This window comes from Chrysemys picta, chromosome 1, assembly GCF_011386835.1.
Source record: "Chrysemys picta bellii isolate R12L10 chromosome 1, ASM1138683v2, whole genome shotgun sequence".
Classification (NCBI taxonomy): Eukaryota; Metazoa; Chordata; order Testudines; family Emydidae; genus Chrysemys; species Chrysemys picta.
Window position 1 is genome coordinate 360,027,480 of NC_088791.1, and position 23,308 is coordinate 360,050,787.

The 23,308-nt window shown below is 46.4% G+C and overlaps 1 long non-coding RNA gene across 1 annotated transcript; it reads left to right on the forward strand.

Moving 5' to 3' along the window:
* Window positions 1-711: 711 nt before the first annotated feature.
* Window positions 712-11,196, forward strand: LOC135980998 (uncharacterized). Its single transcript, XR_010597958.1, has 2 exons — window positions 712-845; window positions 8,735-11,196. It is a non-coding gene; the product is annotated as an uncharacterized LOC135980998 (long non-coding RNA).
* The last annotated feature ends 12,112 nt before the right edge of the window (window positions 11,197-23,308 follow it).

Below are 23,308 nucleotides of genomic sequence, written 5' to 3' on the forward strand. Positions count from 1 at the left end.
TGAGAAGAACAGCTATGCTTTACTTATGGCAAACCCTTCTGCTTTCCTTCTTAAGTGGGATGGGCTCTTGGAATCCTGCCTGCCAAGCGCTGAGCCCACTCAGCTGCTCTGTGACCTGCACTTCCTGTCCTAAACTCTTGGCTAGTGCTCAGCAGCTGCTCCCTGCCCCAGAGGTGGCTGCACATCATTGCTGGTGTGTGCACTTGATTTAGTTGGGATTGGTCCTGCTCTGAGCAGGGGTTGGACTAGCTGGCTCCTGAGGTCCCTTCCACCCCTGAGATTCCATGATTCACTAGTCCCCATCCTGCTGCCATCAAGGTGGGGTTTGCCATTGGCGTCACTGGGAGCCGGAGTGGGCCATGGCTGCGTGAGATGGTCTCTGACCAGGAGGGGAACACTTGGTGGGCACCCACAGTGGGTCAGCCCGAGCCGCCTAAACACTGGCGGCGTCCAACTCCGAGAGAGAGCAGGGACTGCCGGGAACTGGAGTCCCTCACTCTCCCGAGTCTCCTCCCACAGCTCGACCCGCGGGGGGAGGGAGAACTACATGTCCCGTCGGGCACCGCGAGAGGGGCCGTACAGGGACGGGCACGCAGCAGCGCCGGCCGGAGTCGGAGGCGGGCGGGGCGCGGGGCCAGGAGCGCGCGTGCCGGGATGGTGCCGCTGGCTCTGGGTGGGCGTGGCCTGGAACGCGGCTGCGGCTGCGGCGACTGTTGGGGGCAGGGCCGCGAAGGGGCGGGGCTGCGGCTGGTGGTGTTGCTGGTGCTCGGCTCGCGGGGTGCGCCGCGGAGGGACCGTTACTCTGAGGCGACAGGGCGGTGGGGCAATGGCTCAGCTGGGACAAGGTGGGGACCCGATTGGCGGGGGGTCTGCGGCGGTGTGCCCTGCCTGGGAACGGCCGGGGCTGAGCCGGGGGACGCGCGTGGCTGCCGGGGGGGCTGCCGGGGGTGCGCGCGTGGCTGGCGGGGCTGCTGGGGGGGCGCGCGTGGCTGGGGGGCTGCTGGGGGCGGGCTGCCGGGGGTTGCGCGCGTGGCGGGGGGGCTGCCGGGGGTTGCGCGCGTGGCGGGGGGGGGGCTCCCGGGGGTTGCGCGCGTGGCGGGGGGGGGGCTGCCGGGGGTTGCGCGCGTGGCGGGGGGGGGCTGCCGGGGGTTGCGCGCGTGGCGGGGGGGGGCTGCCGGGGGTTGCGCGCGTGGCGGGGGGGGCTGCCGGGGGTTGCGCGCGTGGCGGGGGGGGGGGCTGCCGGGGGTTGCGCGCGTGGCGGGGGGGGGCTGCTGGTGGGGGGGGCTGCCGGGGGTGCGCGCGTGGCTGGGGGGGGCTGCCGGGGCTTGCGCGCGTGGCTGGAGGGGGGAGGGGGCTTCATGCCAGAAGGCAGCACCAGATCCTCTTTTCTGACCCTCTGTAAATCAAAAGCCGCAGATTCCCCCGCCCCCCCCCGTTAGCCCTGCACTAAACCCAGCCCCCCGGACTTAGACCCGAGTGTGACCCGCCCGCAGGGGGGAGACTTATGATGCGCTAGAGGTAGCATGTCTGCCTTTTGGAGTGACTGGATTACGCCGAAGGGCATCATGCCGTGTTCTCAGATCACTGGTTATCACATCACTGGCCGATAGCTCTCCGATGGGAGTTACATTCCCCCACCCTTTGCAGATTGTATCCCACTAAGGTGCACTTTGCTGTTCCTTAACAAAGTGTATTTTAGTCACCACTGGATACTGCTGTCTTGAGACATTTAAAAAACAAACATGACCACTCGGTGTGGGTGTCTTTGTTCCCTCTGCGGACACATTAATTTGGCATTAGTTGGCTTTGCCCTTGGTAATGTGTTTATCCTCCTCATCTCTCTTGTTTTTTGCCAATAAGTGTCAGATCTGGTCTCCTGACATCTCATTCCAGTTCTCCTTCTCCCTTGCCCAGTAACTGATGCTCCTTTTATGAGGTTGTCCGACTGCTCAGGTGGTGATGAGCTGAGCTCTCATGCAACAAGGGAGAAGGGTGAGAGCAGTCATTTGAAAAATATATGGGGGCAGGAATGTGGCATATGAAGATCCTGGAATCACAGATGGGAGTAAACACTATCATAGAATCATAGATTATAGGACTGGAAGAGACCTCGAGAGGTCTTCGAGTCCAGTCCTCTGCCCGCATGGCAGGACCAAATACTGTCTAGACCATCCCTGATAGACATTTATCTAACCTACTCTTAAATATCTCCAGAGACGGAGATTCCACAACCTCCCTAGGCAATTTGTTCCAGTGTTTAACCACCCTGACAGTTAGGAACTTTTTCCTAATGTCCAACCTAGATCTCCCTTGCTGCAGTTTAAACCCATTGTTTCTGGTTCTATCCTTAGAGGCTAAGGTGAACAAGTTCTCTCCCTCCTCCTCATGACACCCTTTTAGATACCTGAAAACTGCTATCATGTCCCCTCTCAGTCTTCTCTTCTCCAAACTAAACAAACCCAGTTCTTTCAGCCTTCCTTCATAGGTCATGTTCTCAAGACCTTTAATCATTCTTGTTGCTCTTCTTTGGACCCTTTCCAATTTCTCCACATCTTTTTTAAAATGCGGCGCCCAGAACTGGACACAATACTCCAGCTGAGGCCTAACCAGAGCAGAGTAGAGCGGAAGAATGACTTCTCGTGTCTTGCTCACAACACACCTGTTAATGCATCCCAGAATCATGTTTGCTTTTTTTGCAACAGCATCACACTGTTGACTCATATTTAGCTTGTGGTCCACTATAACCCCTAGATCCCTTTCTGCCGTACTCCTTCCTAGACAGTCTTTTCCCATTCTGTATGTGTGAAATTGATTTTTCCTTCCTAAGTGGAGCACTTTGCATTTGTCTTTGTTAAACTTCATCCTGTTTAACTCAGACCATTTCTCCAATTTGTCCAGATCATTTTGAATTATGACCCTGTCCTCCAAAGTAGTTGCAATCCCTCCCAGTTTGGTATCATCCACAAACTTAATAAGCGTACTTTCTATGCCAATATCTAAGTCGTTGATGAAGTATGTTCTGTTGTAATCTGTTTAGCACATAATGCAGCCTATAAGAAGATATTAAGGGGAATGTTGATGACTGGCAATAAATGCATTGTCAAGTAGCAAACTTGGTGACGATGCAAAATGCTTCTCTTTCCGGAGTTGACGTTGGAAGTTTTTCTCAGCGTCCTTAGCCGAGTCCACGTGAAATGAGCTATTAAAAACACTATTGCTTAGTCACTGAGGTGGAGTAAAAGGCCAGAATCATCCATTTGCAAACCTCCGGGAGAGAATCTGATGAAATTTGCAAAGGATCCTGATGTCAGTAGACCTGAAAATTGTTTTGGAAGGGGTAAAACTTTGTAGATTCTAACAATGGTTGAATTATTGTCTTTGCTTTTACTCTCCGAATCCCTGCTCTTGGAACGACTATTTTGTCTTTAATATGAAATCTGTCAGTGTCTGATAAGACCAGTAACGTCATTTGAACTAGAAAGTGCCATGCAAACTGAATTGAATGTTAAATTCAATTAAAATTAGGTTTAGTTAAAATGGGTTTAAGACACCTTATCTGGTTTTGTCCAATTAAACGCTCAAATCTGGTTTAGAAAACAATTTGAGTCGAGAACCTTCTTTAAAAAAAAAAAAATTCATCTAGTTCAGTGCAGCAGTGAAAGCAGATGATTATAGGACAGAGGCATTGGCATATAAATCTATGTAAATACGTTGGCAGGAACAATATTCAAACTTGGTGTTTCTTAGAGAGGAAATCATCTTTGTTGGCTCCTGTGGTGCTGTGTGGTGTTAGATAAATGTATTACATTTTGCTGTAGTTTTGTTGGTTCAAGACTATCAGTTCCCAGTAGCTTTTATGATACTATTGATTATATCTATCTAACAAGATTATTCCTCTTCTCTTCCAAATGGGATTTCCCTTCAGTTTCCAAAGAATATTCTTAAAATATTTTTTTATTTAGCTTTATGAGATCTTGTTTGGAGGGCTTACTGAGAATACCTACAAGGTGAAAATGGTAGGAATTTTTATTACTAATTTGTGCTTTTATAGATAAATATTGTTGGTTTTATATACCTCATAGTAGGTTTTGAAACAAATCTTAACAGTAGGGTTAAAATAACTATGTAATAGAATGCTAGGTGGCTTCTCCATTAATCCAAACCTTTAGTCTAACTGCAAACCTGGACAGAAAGAATTACTTATCAGAGGGAATGGAGCACAAAACCCATTGGGAGGGGAACACTTGATCCCGTGCAGGGATTTGATCTCTGCTGACCAGGCAGGGTGTGGGAGTGCTGAGGTCAGCATGCTCATTTGCTTTGGGGGGGGTGTCATATTTGCACTGCCTTTGAACAAGACCCCTTATCCCCAACAATGTTTAGACAACCGACTGAACAGCACAAACTCTTCAAATAGCTGAATCCAAGTCCTTAGCAGAAGGAAGGTTGCTCTGTTGGGGCCTTTAAGGATGCTAGAGCGTCCCGGAGCATCTGTTTTATAAAACAAGGAAAATGTAAAAATCATTGAGGAGCAACTGCTATTTTATATCAAAACAACCTAGGTTTTTTCACCTTAAAGGGTTTCAGTAAAGCCTCCTGTCATAGTAATTCTGGCAGCTGTCAAGAGGAGGCATGTCAGCCTACAGCTGTATTTGATTTATTTTAACTCTTCTCTGCTGACCCTTCTACTTTATTTTAATTGAATTTGGTCTGAATTCATGCCTGTGTCTGTTTCTACAGTGCTTGTTTTCTGTAGCCTGAAGAGCATGATTCTAAGTAGCAACATCCTCTGTGCTTTTGGTTAGTTCAGTAAAAGCTATTCTCTAACTTAAAATAAATCAACTTAATAAAGGTGGTTATAGAAAAAGGTCTGTTGTACAAAGGGTTTGGCTCTCATCCAAGCATCTCTCAGCTGTGTGTCTAGTCTGAGTTAAGGTTTACTTGTACCCCAGAAATATAATGGAATGCTACATAGTTTTGCTAATCCCCTACATCTTTCCTGAGCCCTGTATTCATTTTCAGCCAGTGCTAAAGTTACTCTCAGTGGGAAGCGTAATGGTGCAGTGATGCTGGAAGCTTTCCTGCACAATACAGTGTCTTTGAAATAGGGTGTGTCAGTTTTTTCCTTTACTTCATGCACTCGCGGTCTGCGGTGTTAAATCCATGCCACACAAAGCTTAATTTTCAATGAGTATGCTGATTGCTGGTTCCTGTTTGTCTTATGGATCTAAGAACTGAACCTTTAGAAGTGAGCCACTGCACACCTGAAAAACTGAGCACAGTAGAATTTATTTAATACACATTTCTTTAAAAAAACAACACCAAAAACCTGGTGGGCTCACTCCACTTCTCAGTGAAGCTATAATAACACAAGCTGTGGTGAGGGATTAATAATGCAAGACTCTGCTCTTACAAAATACACTTGTGTGTATATTTTTTGAATATCGTGTACAGTACAGTATTGAGTGTTGGGATGGTGCCATACTGGTGTGACCGTACTGAATGAACGGTGAGAACATGGCTTGACATGACTGAACTGTGAAAGAGGATTCTGGGAGAAGAATCCTTTTCTTAGCATCAGGCAGATGCCAGAAGTGAAACCGACTGGCTCCATGCTGCGTGTATGATGAATACTGATCTTTGCATCAGCAAATATGTCCACTTGAAAGCAAACAACACGTGTAGAACATCTTGAGTGGAGCACGGGCTGACCGGGGCATCTTGACCCTGTAGAAAGACATCACGCAGGGGGCTTGGCAAGGCTGCTTCCCCACTCTGAACTTTAGGGTACAAATGTGGGGGCCTGCATGGAAACTTCTAAGCTTAACTACCAGCTTAAATCTGGTCCGCTGCCACCATTCCCAAAGCTAGTTCCCTTCCCTGGGAAGCCTTGAGAAACTCTTCACCAATTCCCTGGTGAATACAGATCCAAACTCCTTGGATCTTAAAGCAAGGAGAAATTAACCATCCCCCTTCCTTCCTCCCACCCACTCCTGGTGGATCAAGATCCACCCCCCTTGGATCTAAAAACAAGGAAAAAATCAATCAGGTTCTTAAAAAGAAGGCTTTTAATTAAAGAATTAAGGTAAAAATCATCTCTGTAAAATCAGTATGGAAAATAACTTTACAGGGTAATCAAACTTAGAGCTCAGAGGACTCCCCTCTAGCCTCAGGTTCAAAGTACAGCAAACAGAGATAAACACTCTAGTAAAAGGTACATTTACAAGTTGAGAAAACAAAGTAAAATTAACACGCCTTGCCTGGCTGTTTACTTACAAGTTTGAAATATGAGAGACTTGTTTAGAAAGATGGGGAGAACCTGGATTGATGTCTGGTCCCTCTCAGTCCCAAGAGCGAACGACTTCCCAAACAAAGAGCACAAACAAAAGCCTTCTCCCGCCCAAGATTTGAAAGTATCTTGTCCCCTTATTGGTCCTTTGGGTCAGGTGTCAGCCAGGTTACCTGAGCTTCTTAACCCTTTACAGGGAAAAGGATTTTGGAGTCTCTGGCCAGGAAGGATTTTAGAATACTGTACACAGGAGAGCTGTTACCCTTCCCTTTATAGTTATGACGGGGCTAAAGTGAATGATTCATCAGGGAGTGAATGTGAGGTAATGTTCAGTTGGCACCACTCTGCAGTCTCCTCCTAAAGTATTAGGTAAAAATTAATAACCACATTCCCATTGAGCATGCTTTTAAGACATGTGAATCCTTTGAGGAAAAAGTCTAAAAATCAAGCCAATTAAATTAGTGTTGGGGATTCCTTAATTGACGCTTGAAGAAACTGCTAGACAGAGTAGCCAAAACTCTGCTCCATGGGCTTGAGTAGGATTGTGACCAGAAGGGTTTCCAGGCCACACACACCCCTGTGCCCCTCCTTCCCCAGGTTCCGTCCGCTTCCCGGAGCGGCGCGGGGGCAAGGCGGGCAGGCAGGGAGCCTGCCCTGCCCCCAGTGCGCGTTGGGCCAGAGCCGCTCTAGGTAAATGCTGGGGGAGAGTGTGGGGGGGGGCCGCGAGGAGCTCGCGGGCCGCAGAAAATAACCCCATGGGCCGCATGCGGCCCCCGGGCCGCGTGTTTGAGACCCCTGCTCTAATGAGTCTTACTGGCATTGCTGTGTTGGTTTGGGGTGTGATTTTTACTAACATAGATATGCCAGTAAAGCGGTAGTGTAGACACAGTTATAACGGTGTTTATACTGGTATCGTTTATCCTGGTCAGGGAAATCCAATAAGCACTTTTATACTAATATAAATATGTCCACACTAGAGGTTTTTGACAGTATAGACCTGATCTACCCTTAAAATTTTTGCCAGTGTAGCTACGTTATCAAGCGTGGAAAAAATCACACTCCATAAATGACCTGATGGTGGTGGCAAAAGCACAAATGTAGATGCAGTTATACAAGCAAAACCATGCTTTTGCTGATATCGTTTATTTCATTTAGGGAACTGATATAAATGATACCAGCAAATGCACTCTTCCTGGTATAAACGGCACCTCCACTAAGATGGTTTGCTGGTATAGTTACACTGGCAGATCCTTTTCTAGCAGAGACAAGGCCGTAGCGTAGCCTTTATTAAACTGCTTCTCCTTTCATGTGCTGCTGTGTGAAAGATCTATGGAAAATAGCAGGTAGAGTGACCCGATTATACATGGAGTGTGGCTAAAGGCAGTCCACATACTGAAATAATAGAGATCCCCCCCCGCACGCTAATCTCAATTCTAATAATCTTAGAGGTTACTGGTAAATCACTAGGAACTACATTTTATGCCTCAGTCCTGGAAAGATTTTTGCACGTGTGTACCATTACTCTTGTGTGTAATCTCATTGGATTACTCCTCTGACTAAAATTGTGCACATGTGTAAATCTTTCAGGACGTGGGCCTTAATAATTCCTGGAAATTTTCTGCTACTGAAAAGCTCTATGATTCTCTAAAAACAATGGTCACAGTACAGTAGTGTAGAATCCCAGCTCTCCTGTTGTGCAGTGCAAAGCAGGAAAATCAGGGATCTACTATGTTTGACTGTCAACATGCACATCATGCTGTCCTCTGCCCTCATTCGCTACCAGAGCCAATCCTGCTAATAGGCAGGATTTGCCCGGTTAACAAGCAGATATTTACAAGAATTTCACTTCCTCATGAGGGACTGCACACCATTCCTGCATCTCTCTGCAATAACAATGAACCCAGTGCCCTGAACTAGATTTGTATTGTTATAGAGCCTGGGAACCCCAGTCACAAATACAGTGCAGACAGGCAGGTCTCTGCCCCCAAAGAACTTACAGTTGAAGTGTAAGATGAGATAACAGATGGTGGGGGAGTACAAGGAAACATTGAGACCGTATTGGTGAACGTGATAAGCTATGGTCTCAGTGCCCTCGCTGCTGATAAGCACTACAGCATTGGTGCCGCATCAGCTGGGCAACTTATGTGGTAAGGTGGATTGGAGTCTTAGTGTGACGGGGATATTTAACCATTGGAACAACTTGCCAAGGGCTGTAGCGGATTGTCCATCACTGGTAATTTTTCAATCAGGATTGGATGTTTTTCTGAAAGATCTGCTCTAGGGGTTATTTGGGGGAAGTTCTGTAGCTTGTGTTCTACAGATCAGGCTAGATGATCACGATGGTCCCTTCTGGCCTTGGGATCTGACATTTAAGATGACTTTGGGGGAGGGGTGGTGTGTGGTACATAGCACTGAACGAGGTGACCTGTATGTTTTGCTTTTCAGGTGTCCATTGTGGAAGGCATATAACCTCTCATGGGCTGGCGCTGAACTGCTGCACGGATCTTACGTGGTTTGATCACATTGTTCCTTGTGGACTCGAAGGGACGGGTGTCACCTCGCTCAGCGAAGAACTCCAGAGACATGTCACAGTTGATGAAATCACTGAGCCTTTTCTGGACGCTTTTGAAGAAGCGTTTCAGTGCTCCCTAACTTCCCATGAGGAATCTATCGGATAAAGGGCTCTGAGTGCCTCACTTACCTGTGGAAATGTGACTATTTCTTTGGTGCTTTCATGGTGTTACTAGAAATCCAGCTTGCTTGTTCCATCTTCCTATCAGCAATTAAATGCGTGTAACAAACTGTACTTCTCGCATTTGAAACATATTTCTTGCTTTTGTAAAAATGAGCTGCTGTGTCTTTAAGTATATCTTTAAAAAAAACAACGAGGAGTACTTGTGACACCTTAGAGACTAACAAATTTATTTGGGCATGAGCTTTCATGGGCTAAAACCCACTTCATCAGATGCATGGAGTGGAAAATACAGTAGGCAGAATATATACACAGAACATGAAAGGATGGGAGTTGCCTTACCAAGTGGGGGGTCAGTTCTAACAAGACAATTCAATTAAAGTGGAAGTGGGCTATTCTGAACAGTAGGATACCAAGGGAGGAAAAATCACTTTTGTAGTGGTAATCAGGGTGGCCCTTTTCAAACAGTTGACAAGAAGGTGTGAGTAACAGTAGGGGGAAATTAGTTTTTGTAGTGACCCATTCACTCCCAGTCTTTATTCAGGCCTAATTTGATGGTGTCCAGTTTGAAAATTAATTCCAGTTCTGCAGTTTTTCATTGGAGTCTGTTTTTGAAGTTTTTTTGTTGAAGAATTGCCACTTTTACGTCTGTTATTGAGTGTCCAGGGAGATTGAAGTGCTCTCAGACTGGTTTTTGAATGTTCTAATTCTTGACATCTGATTTGTGTCCATTTATTCTTTTGTGTAGAGACTGTACGGTTTGGCCAATGTACATGGCAGAGGGGCATTGCTGGCACATGATGGCATATATCACCTTGGTTGATGTGCAGGTGAACGAGCCCCTGATGGTGTGGCTGGTGTGGTTAGGTCCTATGATGGTGTCCCCTGAATAGTTATGTGGACAAAGTTGGCAACAGGGTTTGTTGCAGGGATAGGTTCCTGGGTTCGTGTTTTTTGTTGTGTGGTGTGTAGTTGCTGGTGAGTATTTGCTTCAGGACTGGACTGTCTCCCAAGGTCTGTGAGAGTGAGGGATCATCAGGATAGGTTGCAGATCCTTGTTGATGCGCTGGAGAGGTTTTAGTTGGGGACTGAAGGTGACGGCTAGTGGCATTCTGTTACTTTCTTTGTTGGGCCTGTCCTGTAGTATGTGACTTCTGGGTACCCTTCTGGCTCTGTCAATCTGTTTCTTCACTTCAGCAGGTAGGTATTGTAGTTTTAAGGATGCTTGATGGAGTTTCTGTAGGTGTTTGTCTCTGTCTGAGGGATTGGCGCAAATGCGGTTGTATCTTAGAGCTTGGCTGTAGACAACAGATCGTGTGATGTGGTCTGGATGAAAGCTGGAGGCACGTAGGTAAGTATAGCGGTCAGTAGGTTTCCGATATTGGGTGGTGTTTATGTAACCATCGCTTATTTGCACTGTAGTGTCCAGGAAGTGGATCTCTTGTGTGGACTGGTCCAGGCTGAGGAGGATGGTGTGGTGGAAATCGTTGAAATCCTGGTGGAATTCCTCAAGGGCTTCTTTTCCGTGGGTCCAGATGATGAAGATGTCATCCATGTAGTGCAAGTAGAGTAGGGGCGTTAGGGGACGAGAGCTGAGGAAGCTTTGTTCTAAGTCAGCCATAAAAATGTTGGCATACCACTTTAATTGAATTGTATCGTTAGCACTGACCCCCCACTTGGTAAGGCAACTCCCGTCTTTTCATGTACTGTGTATATATACTTGCCTAATGTATTTTCCACTCCATGCATCTGATGAAGTGTGTTTTAGACCACGAAAGCTTATGCCCAAATAAATTTAGTCTCTAAGGTGCCACAAGGACTCCTCGTTGTTTTTGCTGATACAGACTAACATGGCTACCACTCTGAAATGCGTCTTTAAGTATACATTGCATCTGACACTGATCTTGGCCACCTTGATCTCTTTGTCTTAATGATCAAATGATATACAAAATAGGGCAAAAAACCCAAAAGGGGTTTAATTTTCCTTTACACTAAACCCCCTTTACACCATTTTGGTGGTGGTACAATGCTTTGAAGTGGGTGCAGGTGTAATTTACTGACACTTAGTCCCCAATATACTGCCAGAGCAGTGTGAAGGGGTCATAGCATAAATGGGGATAAAGCCCAGGAATTTCATTGACAAACTAGATGCTGTGTCTGAGCTGAGCTTCCCCGGAGAAGTAAGTTTGAAATTAAAACAGGAAGGGCCGTGTGATTCGTGTCTAGTTTGTGATTCATGCTAACAGCCAGATCCATTTCTGCAGTACTCCTGCCTAGGCGGTTATTTCCCACTATGTATTTGTGCAACTGATTATTCCTTCCTAAGTGTAGTACTTTGCATTTGTCCTTACTGAATTTCATTGCATTTTACCAGTTTGTCAAGATCATTTTGAATTCTAATCCTGTCTTCTAAAGTGCTTGCAACCCCTCCCAGCTTGGTATCATCCGCAGATTTATAAGTGTATTCTCCATGCCATTATACAAATCATTTATGAAGATATTGAGTAGACCTGGACAGATTCCTGTGGGTCCCCACTTAATATCCCCTTCCAGCTTGACTGTGAAGCGTTGATAATGGCTCTTTGAGTAGGCTTTTCCAACCAGTTATGCACCCACCTTATCGTAGGTTCATCTAAGCGATAGTTCCCTAGTTTGTTTGTGAGCAGGTCATGTGAGATGGTATCAAAAGCCTTGGGCTAAAGTCGAGTTATATTACAAGGCTTGTTATCCTGTCAAAGGAGGATATTAAGTTGGTTTAACATGATTTGTTCTTTGACTAATCCATGTTGACTGTTACTTATCACCTATCTTCTAGGTGCTTACAAATTGATTTTTTGATTATTTGCTCCATTATCTTTCCAGGTAACAAAATTAAGCTGATTGGTCTGACTGGTCAGACTAATTCTTTAATTTGTCAGGGTCATTTTGAATTCTAATCCTGTCCTCCAAAGTGCTTCTGTCCCTCTCAGCTTGGTGTCATTCTCAGATTTTATAACATGCTTTCCAGTCCATTATCCAAGTCAGTAATGAAAATATTGACTAATACTGGACCCAGGAGTGACCCCTGTGGGATCCCACTAGATATGCTCTGGTTTCACAGTGAACCCTTAAGAACTACTCTCTGAATTCAGTCTTTCAATCAGCTGTGCACCCATGTTATATTATTTCATCTACACCACATTTCCCTAGTTTGCTTATGAGAATGTCACAAGGGACTGTCTCAGAAGCCTTACTAAAATAACCATATATCACGGCTACTGCTTCCTTCCTATCTGCTTGGCTTGTAACCCTGTCAAAGAAGGAAATTAGGTTGGTTGGCATGATTTTTTCTTGAAAAATCCATGCTGGCTATTCCTTTGAACCCTGTGATTAAAAAAAAATTAAAATTAAATTAATGCTGATATCCTATCTCCTAGAACAGGAAGGGACCTTGAAAGGTCATTGAGTCCAGCCCCCTGCCTTCACTAGCAGGACCAAGTACTGATTTTGCCCCAGATTCCGAAGTGGCACCCTCAAGGATTGAGCTCACAACCCTAGGTTTAGCAGGCCAATGCTCAAACCACTGAGCTATTCCTCCCCCTGAAATGATCATTCAGGTGCTTACAAATTGGCCATTTTAATATTGATGGTTTGAGTATCTTTCCAGGTATTGAAATTAGGCTGACTGGTCTATAGTTCCCCAGGTTGTCTTCTTCCCCAAGAAGAAGGATACCAGGAGCGTGTAATGGAATGGAACCAAGTAGTTATTTATTAATAACCTCATTAAACTATTTCTTTTAGTGAATTCCCTTCTGGCATTTACAATGCCTGGGTCCTCATCTTGCAATAACCTCTGCTCAGGTGGACCGCAGTGCCGAACTCCCATGACTCTACTGGGTCTCCATACAATCACACTGCTCTGTCCATGTAGTGGACCCTCGGAGGATGGGGACCTTAGATCTCTCCCGGCCCGGAAGACTTGGACAACTGGGAAAGTGACAAGATTATCCAAATCCTGAAATCAAAAAATGGGAGGAAGTATTGTCTAGTGGACTCGGCACCGGACTGCGACTCAGGAGATGTGTGTTTGGGTCAGCCACATACTTTCTTTGTGCTTACGTGGGAGAGATTTCCAAAGGCACAGAGGACAGTTAGGCACCGAATGCCCATTGAAAGTCACTGGGAGTTGGGTACATACCTGATTCAGGCCTTTGCAAATATCCCCCCTTAGCCTCTCCATTCTCAGTTCCCCATCTGTGCAATGAGGATAATACTTTCCTACCTCACAGGGGTGTTGTGAGGATAAAATCTATTGATGACTGTGAGGTGCTCAGATAGAGCCCTGCATGGATACAAAATTTGTATCCACATCCAATCCACAATCCGCAAACATGGTATGCAGATATCAGCAGATTGGCAGGGCTCTACACTCAGGTACTATGGTGATAAGGGCCGCCTAAGTGCCTAGACCGGTATCGGCTGCCATACAAATGAAACCTGGTTAACGAAGCGGGAAAGTGATTGTTATTCAGACTGTTTAACTCAGACTGACACATAGCTGGAAGGAAAGATCTTGATTCAACACCCACGTAAATCGATTAGTGGCTGCAAGAGCTGACACCCCAGTTCTTATGGCCCTGCAAGGGCATATGCAAGTCATGATTTGATATTCCTAAAGTAACAAGAAAAAAGCAGCCCCTCACCCCCCAACTGCATTAAAAAAAAAAAAAAACATGGTCCCCTCCCACCTCCTTTGCAGTCATCTTTAACAGCATGTGTATTTTTAGTGTGAAGCTAGTGCATGCAGGTTAAGGCTGCTATAGTTTTCTTTGGGATTGTCTGTAGAAGACTTTTAAGGAAGTGCCCCGTCACCCTCAACAAGCTCCTCCTTGCCTATCAAACATAAGCTACTTGTCTTCACTTTCAAGGCCTATCCTCACCCTATGTATCATTTCTCATTCATCACAGATGTCAACTCCTACCTTCATTCATCCTATGATATTCATCGCTGTGACATTCCCCAGGGTACAATCTGGACTGATGGACAGTGATGTCCCCTCAATTCTACAACCTGGGGTGCCATTTATACTGCTTTGCTGTGAGAACAACCATTCCTGACCTTCTCACACCCAGCCTCTAGCATGTAAATTATTCTAGCTGAGTTATATGAGTACTTTTAGCCAGCCACTCCTGAATTATATTTCAGAGTGACACCAAAACATTCCCAGTCCTAAATTTGTCCTCAGAAATGTGCTGCTTGTACTGCCCCGTATCTTCCTGAACAAGCTCATAGAAAATCCATCATTTCATCACTAGAAAACAATATGCACATACCTTGGTATCTCAAATGGAGCTTCCCACATACTTCAAACACACACATGTTTAGATAAAATATTTCTTTCTGTAGTTATTAACATTATTTTAAGTGATTACAAGTAATGAGACATAAAAAATCAGAATTGGTTACAAATAAATAAAAGATAAAACACGAACAAATACCTAACTTAACAAGCAAAGTGAATTCAAAACAAAAGTCTCTGACCACATGTTCTTTTGCAGTGTTGGACCCCTCCCCCAATCCATTGTTCCATTCCTTTTCTTTTTCATTAGTCATGGGTGTCATGGGTAGAGAGAAAGGGAGGAGAGGGGTTATTTGGGGCCTTCGTTCCTCATTTTTATGCCTCTTCCTCCTCTGAGAATCATCTCCAGTTGGGGTTCTGGTGGCAGACAGCCTGTTTGCATGGGAATCTCCAGCTGTTCCATTGCCAAGATATAAATTTCTTGCTCACATCCTTCTTCCTGCCACAGAATGGACACTTACCCAGGCGATAGTCCATTTGATTATGCTGATACCTGGCTGAGGCATCAGTTTGCCTTTTGTCTCTGAGGAACTGGCTTGTGCCTGCTTTTCTAAACTTGGAGCATGTCTCAGTAAAGTCATACAGTAGAATCTTTATAACTTTACATACAATGTTGCCATACATATTCACCAGGACAATAATGTTCAGCAAATTATGAGCTTTCAAATGATGAAAAGGCCAATTAAGTAAGAGAAAAAAAACTTTTGAAGTGATAATCAAGATAGCCCAGTATAGACAGTTTGATAAGAAGTTTGATAAGAAGTGTGAGAATACTTACATGGGGAGATAGATTCAATGTTGAATCCATCATTGAATCTAATTATTCTCACACTTCTTATCAAACTGTCTGTACTGGGCTATCTTGATTATCACTTCAAAAGTTTTTTTTCTCTTACTTAATTGGCCTCTCAGAGTTGGTAAGACAACTCCCACCTGTTCATGCTCTCTGTATGTGTATATGTATCTCCTCAATATATGTTCCATTCTATGCATCCGAAGAAGTGGGCTGTAGCCCACGAAAGCTTATGCTCAAATAAATGTGTTAGTCTCTATGATTCACACTTCCATTCCAATCCTCCTCATCCCTACCATACTATAGCAGAGTACCAGCTCTGTTGCAGTTAAGGTTGAGGTTTGCTACCTTCTTAAAGGTGGACTATTCTAAGTGCTCTACAAGCCACATGCTGAAGTGGAGTGTCTTGAAATTTGCCATGCCTCATTCGGGTGCTGGCTAGGGTTAGTGATCCAAATTTGGGGTCATTTGAGCAAGGTGTTCCTGAGGTGCAGCCCCTGCAACAAAACAGCATTTTACAAAATCATCTAATTCTTAAACATTTTGTTTTGTGTTTTGCACACACCTGGGGCTCTAGCTACAGCTTTGATCCTTCCCACATTCATCTCAGTCATTCAGGGTGTACTTTAACTACTGCATGGTCCCCCACAGTTCCCTTGGAGAAGCCATAGTGAAAAAGTTATTAAGGGTAAAGTTTGTCACTCTCGGTCGGTGTGAACCAAACGGAGTCAAATGTACATGTGCAGCAAGAGGGTTTCCAGGCACTCCGTTGTCATAGTAACTGGGCGACTCAAGGAGACATGCTGTAGCCATTCAACTCCAGCTGCAGCCATAGAAAATGCCCTCAAATTTTGTTTGTGCAGAGCTCAGGTTGCGCAGTGGTGGCTTGTGCCCTTCCAAAATGTGGAGAGTGAGTAAACTTAAAAACGTCTGAAAACCAGGAAATACAAAGTTAAGGTGTATGCCACCCTTGCAATGTAACCTTAACTCTGCCCCCTGGAGCTCGCAATAGCCACTGGGAATGGTTCAGTAAGAGGGATGCAAAACTTAAACTATCAAGGGAAGTGGTGGATTCTTGTCTCTCTTGATGTCTTCAAATCAAGACCAGATGCCTTTCTGGAAGATGCTTTAATCATAATAAGTTATTAGGCTCAATATGGGAGAACCTGGGTGAAATTCTTTGGCCTGCGATATACAGAAGATCCCTGACATAAAATCTATGACTCTACTACATGTAGAAATGAGGAAGGACTAAGAGAACATGCCGTGGTTTGTGGTGTTCTACAGATTTGAATTCTAGCATTTGTTTGCATACACTCCGGCTATGTTGGCCGTGTGAAGAGTAGCTGTGCTGAATGGTGGAGGGATTACTTGGAGCAGCTGGACACAGATGTGACTGCGACTGAGAGGTGCATGTGTACCTTGAGAGATCAAGTATGCCTCATTCTGTAGCTTGTGTATGTAGAGATCTACCAGGGTATCTTCTTGCCATGGGGATTGTCAGCAGCCTGGTGGCAGAAGTGACGGTGGTCTCCGGGGCTTAGTGAGGGGTAGGCGAAGGCAATGCTTCAGAAGGAATCCCCAGGGCAAGGTGAAGAGGTGTGTCATGAATCATTTGTGGTAGAGCGCCCCCTTTGGGCAACATGGGAAGTGTGCACACGAGTCCAATGAATCTCTCATCCCTGCAGGTGTTGCAGGGTGTCTTTCTATCAGGCCGGTGCTTAATTCTCCAGCTGAGGCCTCTCAGCTTTCTCATCCCCTCTCAGGGTCCCAGCTGAAATCACAGAACAGCCCACAGTCAGCAAGCAGGGCTAAGCAAAAGTAAAGAAAAACCTGTAAGCAGCTCCCTCCAGGTTCTGGGCCTCTCTTACTTCAGAGGGGGCCATCTGAGTACCACTGTCCACTTCAGAGCCCCCCGGGGATTCCCGTGCACGTCTCAGTCCTTTCCCCCCCTTCAGCTCAGGGGTTCTGCACCTGCCTTCTGCCAGGGCAGCGGGGGCTGCAGGCTGTCAGTCCTCTCTCCAGGACTGGAGAAGCTCCACAATGTTACCCCCATCTCAGCGGAGTTCCCTCCTTTTAACTCCTCCTCCAGTCCTGGCATGATTTGCCAGTATGGCAGGGCAGGACCACTCCAGCCCAAATCAGCTCCTTAACCCCTTCTATGCTACTGCAGGGGTTATATGACCATGTCACACGGTGGTGGCATTTAGCAAGGCTGGGGTGTTTGTGTGGAGTAGGCTTGGGGTTGAGTGTAGGTAGCTTCTGTGTGTGACACCTGACCTGAGCCCGAGCTCTGCCTTAGCGGAGAGAAGGTGTTAGACTTTGTCCTACAGTGCCCATGGTGCTGAATGCCCAAGTATTCTACAGCGTCTGGAAGTGGAGACTCCAGTATGTGCGTTACTGGAGTGCTGGGGCATTGCTCAAAGAGGACTGAGCTAAGGTTGCATTGTGGAGGTGGAATGCATCTTAACTTCCTATTTCCGGTCTTTCAGAAGTTTACTTTTAGCCACTCCACATTTTGGAAGGGCACGAGATACCACAGGGCAACCTGATCTCTGATTAACAAAGTTCTGGGGCATCCAATACCCTTCATAGCAACAACCATGATTTCTGAACTCGGTTGTTCAGAGAATGCACTCAAATACTGCAGCGTCGCTCCATAACCAGTGGCTAGGGGGTGCGAAAGGGTTGTCCTCTTTCTTTTAAAACCCAAGAGCAACCTTTGCATATTGTTCCCAGCCAGCAAACCCCACCCCACACTCTCCCCATAAAACCAAACCAAACCCTGAGACCCAAACCCCAAGATTTTGAGATCTGGAATCTGTGACGGTAAAGACTCGAGAGTGGCTGTTTGCCACCCACTGCATCTTCCTCACCCAGGACAATCCACATTCTAGTGGTCACCCTGTTGTTACAGGGAAGGAAAAGCTTGGGCCTTCGACATCAGCTGTGTGTTCATATTCAGATTTCACCAGCTTCTCAACAGGTGTAAATCCCATAGCTCCCCTGACTTCAGCAGAGCCATGCTGATTTGCACCAACTAAGGATCTGGCCCAGGGTGAACAATCCGGTGCCTCCATATAAAATATGCAGCTCTGCTGCGTTGCTTCTCGCAGTTTGTTTGGAAAGGCAGCGTGAGAACATGCCCCTTTTCAACTTTATTATTATCGATATTACGATAGCATCTAGCAGTCCCAACAAGGGCAGTCCTAGCTGTTCTGCTGGCCAGGGCAGGAAACATTTTTGGCATCCTTCTGGCAACTCAGTAGAGAGGGGGGGAAATAGCCCAAGTGGCACAGCAGTCCAAAGCTCCTCTGCTTGCCCACCCCTGCGTCCCCACCATGACTGGGACCCTGTTGTGCTAGGCACTGTGCACAGTGAGAGCCAGTCTCTGCCCCAACGACCTTACCATGTAAATAGGCAAAGGACAAGAGGGGAAACTGAGGCACACAGCGCTGAACTGACTTGCCCAAAGTCACCCAGCAGATCTGTGCCAGGGCCACAACAGAACGAAAGTCTCCTGGCTCCGAGGTCAGTGCCCCACCTCTCATCCAGGTCAGTACAGTAGATAACAGAGTGAGGGTGTGACATTCCAGGGGTACAATCCAGACTAGTGGGGGGCTGTGTCACTGCTGCCCTGCAACCTTGGCTGCCTTACAATGCCTTGCTATGGTAGCTCCCAGCCTTCCAGCCTGCAGATCACACCCTGAGTGTCTGTGTGTAACTGAAGCCTGACAGGTACCCCCTCTCTCAGCAGCCTCGGTTATACTACACCCCCCCACTCCCCCCCCCAGTCCTGGATCTCCCCCCAGAAATTATGTCCTGTACTGCCCAGCCCTCTCCTGGACAGTACAAATATATTAAGTCCCTTATTCCTGTAAGGGAATAATATGCCACTTTACTATTTTAAATAGAGTATCCAGACACTCCAAATTAAACACACTGGATTAGGTTTATTAACTACAAAGAGAGAGATTTTGTGTACAAGTAATGAGGCAGACAAGTCACAGATGGTTACAAGAAAAATAAAGATAAAATGCTTACCAGTATCTATTTAAGAAACTAACAGTTTTGAAGGAAACTTTCTCACCACATGTTTCCAGCAAGGTTACTATAGGTCAGGCCCCCTCCCCCAGAGTCCAGAGTCTGTTTCCTCTTGTCTTCTCAGGTGCAGCAAATGAGGTGAGCGGGGAGAGATTGGGGTGGGTGGGTGTCTGTCCCTCCTTTTTGTAGTTTCAGTCCCCCTCTTGAAACACATTTCCAGCTGATCCCCAGGAGAAAAAGAGTCTATGTGGAAGGATGTTCCCTGCTGTTTTTTTTCCACCTGTTTGAACTTCCTTTGTTTTCTCTCTTTGCTTGACAACTCTATTTACCGCTTAAATGCAAATTAAGGCATACACATTCCTTCCTTTGTTTAGAGAGACACAGTGGGTGAGTCATATCTTTTATTGGACTAAATTCTGTTTGTGAGGGAGACAAGCTTTTGAGCCACAGAGAGCTAGGGTGACCAGAAAGCAAGTGTGAACAATCAGGACGTTGGTGGGTGGGTGGGCAGGTAATAGGTGCCTATATAAGATAAAACTCCAAATATTGTGACTGTCCCTATAAAATCGGGACATTTGGTCACCCTACACAGAGCTCTTCTTCAGATCTGTAAAAGGAAGTCCCAGCATCACAGCAAAATGTGAGGTGTAACAGACTGGTTAAGCTGGTCAGCACATTATAGATGGTGAGACCTCGGGGGATGATGTTTTGTTTAATGCATTTGCTCAGGAAGTAGATGTCACTGTTAAGTTTTGCTTCCTTTTTCTTCATGCTGTGGAGTTTCAGACCTGACTTCTGCCTCGGCAGGACTGTGGGGTTTGGAACATGTGTTAATAACATCACACCGGGGAATCTTATAACTTCACATACAAAGTCACCACACATATTTGACCAGGACAATACTGACCAGCAAATTCTGAGTTTTCAAATGATACTTTACAGGGCATATTTTGAACAAAGATTATTATGATAGTGTATAGGGTGTAGACACAAGGGTATGTTCTGTCACAGAGGGAAGATGCTAAGTTGTGCTGAGCAATCAAATTTAAAATGACTTCATTTGAGTTGACTGAATTCCATGTTTTATTCTATATTTTGCTTGGAATTTCAAAATGTTTTTTTTTTTTTGCATGACTTGCAGAAAGACACAACTGTACGGGGAGATGTCAACAAACCAGGAAAGTGCCTGAAACCACTATGGCTTATTGCTAAAAGCAGCCAAATCAGCAGGCTGTAAATTGGCCATGTCGCAGCCTCAGCTTACCCAAGGCAGGAGGGGAGGGGTTTTTGGGTGCCACAGAAAGGGCAGCTTGACCCCGCGTCCTTCCTGATAAAAATTATGTTGAAATTGCTGACACATGCATCTGAGAAGAGCAGGATGTGCCCTCAGGAATGTGTCTAACAAGGTCTCAAGGCTGCAAACTCTGGGAAAAACCAGGGCCGGCACTTCCATTTCGGCAACCTAGGCAGTTGCCTAGGGCACCAGGATTTGCGGGGGCAGCATTTTGCCGCGATTGGCAGCAATTCGGCAGCGGGGGGTTCTTCCGCGCTTCGGGTCTTCGGTGGCAATTCTGCGGCGGGTCCTTCACTCGCTCCGGGACCCGCTGCCGAAGTGCCCCGAAGACCGGGAGCGTGGAAGGACCCCCCACCGCAGAATTGCCAACAACGACCGGGAGCGCAGAAGGACCCCTGCCTAGGGCTCCAAAAACCCTGGCGCCGCTCCTGGGAAAAACCCAAACCTGGTTAATCAATAATCAAGGAAGCCTTTTGCTTGGCCATTGGAACTGCTTGCTTAACAAGTTTTCTTTAAGGGACATGTCATTCTATTACTAATGTATAAATAAAGGGGAAAAGTTGGACTCTTGTGGACTCTCCCTCTGGATCCGTCTTGCAGTCCCCACCGGCAGACGGGCTGCCACTGGGCCACTTGAGAGCCACACTCCGCTTCGGTAATTAGCGAGGGTTGGGGGTGTTCTACTGACCTGTTGTGGACGTGTGTAAGTGCTTGAGACTAAGTCAAGTTTAGCTTTAAGTGAAAGCACTCTTCTGCTGTCCTGTTTGTGCCAGCCATCTATCGGTCGGACAGCCGTGTCTCCCCTGATTTATTTCCTGACACCGCCTCGCACAGAGTAAAAGTTACGAAGAGCTTTGGGTTGAAAGAACCCCAGGTAACAATCAATAACTGAGGATTACAGAAAGTCTTTCACCCTGATCGATCCCAAAGGCTTTGCTATGCAGACGGCAGCACTGAATGCAGCCACCTCTGGGGTGGAGGGTCAGCAGGTGTTATTATTTAGGGTTACCATATTTAAAAAATAAAAAAAGAGGACACTCCAGGAGGCCCTGGCCCCGCCCCTTTCCCACCCTGTCCCGCCCCAACTCCACCCATTCCCACCCTAACTCCGCCCATTCCCCCACCCCTTCCTTAAATGTTTGGCTTTTTGGCAATTCCCCCCGGACGGGGGTTTGATTACCAAAAAGCCGGACATGTCTGGGAAAAACTGGACGTATGGTAACCCTATTATTATTCACATTTAGTGCTTAAAGGCCACAATCTAGGCTGGGTCCCATAGAACAGGCACTGTACAAACATAGAGAAAAGGAGAGGCCCTGCCCCAAAGAGCTCACAGTCTAACAAACAAGGTACTGTACTGTTAGGTGGATGAGGCAAAAATGGGGTTCAGTGGTATGCTGGGAAAAACAGGGTGACAAAAACAACAGGATGCGTGCAATTCTTTGGTGAATAACGGGCACACAGCATATTGTACAATAGTACTATAGGGTGGGGAAGTGAAACAAGGATGTAGTTTTGGCCAGTTATACCAGGACAAACCATTTCTCATACCAGAAGTGCCTTGGCTTCTTTAATGTCAAACAACATAGCCTTAACCTTGGGCTCTTCTGAAAGCATCACCTAGTGCCAGGTGTTTCTGACTCTCGGTCCTATGCTTAGACCGCTACCCCATACTTCTCTTGACTGTAGACTGAGTCTCTCAAAGGAAGTGGTGGAAGCCATATTGCTTGAGTCACAAATCTACAGGACAAAGCAATGGAAATAGTCCCCCATTGGTCCTTACACCCATTTTACACATGTGTAAATGGAGGCGCTGAGAAGTCGTGCCATAGGTCACGCAGGCAGAGCCGGGACTGGAACTCACATCTCCTGATGTTCTGCCCGTTCCACCAAAAGAACAATCGGTGAGTTGTGACCAGCACCGTGGAAAACTCTGGACTTCTTTAGAAGGAACAAGGGAAGAAAGTATCTCACGGTGAGCCATGAAACGCCTCCCTCCCTTCCTGTATTAGGTGCAATTTAGAAACAGTCTATTAATAACTCTAGAGAAGGGTCACCCCTTTTAAATGATCATTACATCATCCTGCGAGTAAGACTCAGTGGTTAAATGGGTAAATCACAAAAGACTAAGTAACCTTTGGAAGTGCCACCATTTCAGCTAGCAAACGTGTCCGTGTCCTTAGCTGCTCTTGTCAACACAAAACTGAACCAGGGGTGTTTTGGTGGCACTCCCTCTGGAGCTGCCTGTATTGTTAACAGTTTGCAGGTGAAATACAGTCCAGAGCCGAACTTGCCGTGGCCTACAGTCTGGTAGGTTTGTTTCCTGCCACGGCTCCGTGTTTGATGTGGCTCTCGGGAGGCCAGTGAGAACGTTTGCATTCCCATGAGTCACCCTGTGGCTCGAGCAATGCAGAACAGGTGTGTTTTCCCCACAGAGAAGTAAGCAGAGGTGTGGATCATTTATCCTGTTACCTCTGCATGGGGCAGAGAAAATTAAAGCTCTCCAAGTGTTTCAGGCTTTTATCTACACATGACCAGGAGGAGGAACAGGAGCAGGCCGTGATGTCAGAGAATGCCAATGTGTAGGAGCATCTGCGGGCACCTGAGGATTTGTTTTTGCAAGACCTTTTAACTCATGATTGTTTACCTCCTCATCAAATGTCACTCAGATTTGGTCTGATTTCCCCCTGGCCAACTATGAATCTTCCAGCCTGCACTGCTTGGAATGCAGGAGCTGGAGGTCCCTTGTGTCAATACTGAGCCAGTGGGGCTAGGGGGCGCTCTGCTGCTGGACCACCTGCCGGAGGAGCCGTAAAACTGAGATCCCAATCAGGGGTCGTTGCTGCAGATCCCACAC